The sequence below is a fragment of the Physeter macrocephalus genome, unplaced genomic scaffold (genome assembly GCF_002837175.3).
Source record: "Physeter macrocephalus isolate SW-GA unplaced genomic scaffold, ASM283717v5 random_1090, whole genome shotgun sequence".
Classification (NCBI taxonomy): domain Eukaryota; kingdom Metazoa; phylum Chordata; class Mammalia; order Artiodactyla; family Physeteridae; genus Physeter; species Physeter macrocephalus.
The window spans coordinates 1-4,420 of NW_021146630.1; the positions used below are offsets into that span (position 1 = coordinate 1).

Sequence of the window (4,420 nt, forward strand, 5' to 3'; positions counted from 1 at the left end):
TTTCCTGAAAGATCCAATTTCCCCCAAGGCAGCCTCTTCTCTTCTTAACCATTTTGAGTTTTAAAACTTTCTTAATTCCCTTATTATGAAACTATTTCCACAGATTTTCCAGGCTTACTTTGTACTGTCCATGTCCTCTGCTTTACATGAATTTAACTGCTCTGACAAGTCACTGACTCATCTTACTGTGGGATCTTCAGAGGCCCGTGGCCTGACCCCCAAAACCCACCACTTGGCAAAGACCACGGCCAAGACCACGATGTAGCTGCCCTCACTCACACACACAATTTCCCTCAGTGCCGTCCACAGGGCTCCAGACATTCTGGGCCCAGCAAACCCAGGAGGCCATGGGGTGGTTCAGTATTTGTCTACACTTAGGCTCAGTGACCATGGCTGAGGGCAGCCTACCAAGTTCTTGACCAGATACTTGCCTTGGAGATCAGCTCATCGTGATTGGCCAGGTGGGCCCTGCAGTGGACACAACTGTACGTTCGGTGGCAGTTTGGCAGATACGCTTGGAAAGTTTTGGACCTTGTCATCTTCACCATCTCTGCTGGGCACTCCTGGCTCAGCTCAGGGCTGGCACGGGAGGAGCTGCAGCTCTGCTGGGCTCTCTGACAGAAGAAACACTGGAACATGCACGCAAGAGCCGTTGTTGTTCAGAGGATGTGTGGCTCTGTCCACACAGCTGGGGTGAGAGAAAAACGCCACAGCCTGTCAACAAGTCAACACAGAGCAGAAGGTCACAGAATGAAACACAAAAAGTGTTTAGGAAGCCTGTTGTAAAGAAGGGGAGGGCAGGCCTAGATGTTAAAGATCTAATACTTCAATAGTAATATGAGTACATAAAAATACTAATAGCTAATCACGGCTTAGCCATTCTAAATTTAGTTGGAAGTGGCAGGTGAACTACTTTTACACATAAATAATTTGAGAAAACTTTTGCCCAAATACATCTTATATCGTGTGGCTTCAGGAAACGTGAAAGAAACAGCAGCCAACACGACTCCCATCTGAGTGAGGCCAGCAGCACTGGATACATCTTGTCCCAAACAAGGGAATTGGTGACTCAAAGCACCATGACATTTATGAATATGTGTGTGATGGATCCAGTATTAATCTCTGAGAAATTACGTATCAGTCCAGAAGTAAACCCTCACATATATAGTCAAATGATTTTCAACAAGGGTGTCACAACCATTCAATGTGGAAAGAACAGTCTTTTCAACAAATGGTGCGGGAAAACAAGATATTGACGTGAAAGAATGAAGTTGGACCCCTGCCTCACACCATATACAAAATTGCACTCAAAATGGATCAAGGAACTAAACGTAAAAACTAAAACTATAAGACCCTTAGAAGAAAATGTAGGGAACAATCTTCATGATGTTGGATTTGGCAGTGACTTCTTGGGTCTGACAGCAAAAGCACAGATGTGTGTGGATTTACAGAAGGTAAAGTGAGACGAAAATGGGGCAGAGGCACTATGTGAGGAGATGAGGAGGTGATTCCAGAACTGAAGAAAGACACCAATCCACAGACAAGTCCAACAATCCCAAGCAAGATAAAAAAAAAAGCCACACCTGATCACATAATAGTGAAACTGCAGAACACCAAAGAAAAAAGAAAAAAAGTCTTAGAAGCATCCAGAAGGGAAGGGAAAATTACCTTTCAACAGCAACTTCCCAAGTAAAACAGTGGAACCCAGAAGGCAGTAGGGGAAGGTACCTGTAAAGTCCTGAAAGATAATACCTGCTATCCCAAAATTCTACATGCAGTGAAAATATCTTTCAAGAATTCAGGAAATGGGGGCTTCCCTGGTGGCACAGTGGTTAAGAATCCGCCTGCCAATGCAGGGGACACGGGTTCGAGCCCTCGTCCGGGAAGATCCCACATGCCGCAGAGCAACTACGCCCATGTGCCACAACTACTGAGCCTGCAGTCTAGAGCCCACGAGCCACAACTACTGAAGCCTGCACGCCTAGAGTCCGTGCTCTCCGCAACAAGACAAGCCACCTCAGTGAGAAGCCCACACAATGGAATGAAGAGCAGCCGCTGCTTGACGCAACTAGAGAAAGCCTGCGCGCAGCAACGAAGACACAACACAGCCAAAAATAAATAAATAAATAAATAAATAAAAAGAATTCAGGAAATGACATTTGCAGACAACTAGAAAGTTTGACTTCTGCAAAATATCTCTAAAGGAAATTCAAGGATGTGATTCAGACAGAAAAACAAAACAAAAAACCCCACTAAAGTCTAAACTTCAGACTCTAAAAGAAGGCAGAATGGTGAGTAAAGAAAATGGTCAATGTGCAGGTGGGCAGAGCAGCAGCGTCTCACGGAACTTTGAAGAGATCCGCTCATGGTATGTGAGCAGGAGAAGCCAGGGTGAAGGCGCAGACCAATGACTCCCAGAGTCTGGGTACTGTCCAAAAAAGAAGACCCACATATGGATTAAATGTAGATTCTGGTACATCAAGGATAAACGTTGTAATTTCTGATGAAAATTCTGTAAGAACAAAGAGCAGGTGTATAACTTCCAAACCTGTAAAGGGAGGTGAGAAAGGGAGGAAAAACACCATGGGAAGAACAGGAAGCACAACGACAGAAGGAAGATTTAAACCTAAATATTTCAATGCATATATTAAATATAAATGAACTAAATGTTAGAGTTGAAGGTTTCAACTAGACAGAAAACAAACTTTATCTAGATGCTACTTATGAGACACACACCTTAAACAGGATGCAGAAAGGATAAAAAGATATGGCTAGAACCTGGGTGGTGGCAACACAGACCTATGAATCATAATTATTTGCTAACAGTATATTTGCTTTATGGATATCTTGTATGTATGTGATTCACACAAAGTTAAAATAGAAAAATGCAAATAAAAACCACAATGAGATATCACCTCACACATGTCAGAATGGCTATCATCAAAAAGAACACAAATAACAAATGTTGGTGAGGATGTGGAGAAAAGGGAGCCCTCCTACACTGTTGGTGGGAATGTAAATTGGTGCAGCCACTATTGCAAACAGTATGAGGGTTCCTTAAAAACTAAAAACAGACCTACCATATGATCCAGCAATCCCACTCCTGGGCAAATATCCAAAGAAAACCATACTTTGAAAAGATATATGCACCCCAATGTTCATTGCAGCACTATTTACAATAGGCAAGATACAGAAGCAACCTAAGTGTCCATTGACAGATAAATGGATAAAGAAGATGTGGTATATTTCTACAATGGAATATTACTCAGCCATAAAAAAGAATGAAGTAATGCCACTTGCAGCAACATGGACTGACTTAGAGATGATCATACTAAGTGAAGTAAGTCAGACAGAGAAAGATAAATATTATATGATACCACTTACAGGTACAATCTAAAAATTGATACAAATGAACTAATTTACAAAACAGAAACAGACTCACAGACTTAGAAAACAAACTTATGGTTCCCAAAGGGGAAAGGTAGGGCAGGGGGTTGGGGGAGAGGGATAAATTAGGAGCTTGGGATTAATTTACACACGCTACTATATATAAATAGATAACCAACAAGGACCTGCTGTATAGCACAGAGAACTCTACTAAATATTCTGTAATCTTTCTCATATAAGGAAAAATATCTGAAAAAGAATGAGTATATGTATATATGTATAACTGAATCACTTTGCTGTATACCTGATATACCTGAAACACAACATTGTAGATCAACTATATTTCAATAAAAATTAACCAAAAAAAAGAAGTTAAAGTAGCAAAAGGATAAAAAAAAGATATTTAAATAATAAAGTAAAGGGACTTCCCTGGTGGTCCAGTGGGTAAGACTCCACACTCCCAATGCAGGGGACCTGGGTTCGATCCCTGGTCAGGGAACTAGATCCCTCATGCCGCAACTAAGAAGCCCGCATGCCGCAACAAAGACCCAGCACAGCCAAAATAAATAATAAAAACAAATATTGAAAAATAATAATAAAGTAAAAACGATATTAAATATATTCATATTTTGCTTACATAAGTAACATTTTTAAATTTTTAAAAATTAATTACTTTTGGCTACATTGGGTCTCTGTTGCTGCACGCAGGCTTTCTCTAGTTGCCACGAGCAGGGGCTACTCTTCGTTGTGGTGCGCCGGCTTCTCACTGCAGTGGCTTCTCTTGTTGCAGAGCACAGGCTCTAGGTGTGCAGGCTTCAGTAGTTGTGGCACGCGGGCTTCAGTAGTTGTGGCACACGGGCTTAGTTGCTCCGGGGTATGTGGGATCTTCCTGGACCAGGGATCAAACCCATGTCCCCTGCATTGGCAGGTGGATTCTTTTTTTTTTTTTGCGGTCCGCGGGCCTCTCACTGCTGTGGCCTCTCCCGTCGTGGAGCACAGGCTCCGGACGCGCAGGCTCCGCGGCCATGGCTCA

At 42.4% G+C, this 4,420-nt stretch overlaps 1 long non-coding RNA gene across 1 annotated transcript in view; it reads right to left on the minus strand.

Moving 5' to 3' along the window:
* Positions 1–98: 98 nt before the first annotated feature.
* The window catches only part of LOC114485441 (uncharacterized), a 12,947-nt gene continuing 8,625 nt past the window's right edge, over positions 99–4,420 (minus strand). The window contains exon 3 of the long non-coding RNA XR_003678875.2: positions 99–714. This is a non-coding gene — a long non-coding RNA (uncharacterized lncRNA). The remainder of the gene's footprint in view (positions 715–4,420) is intronic.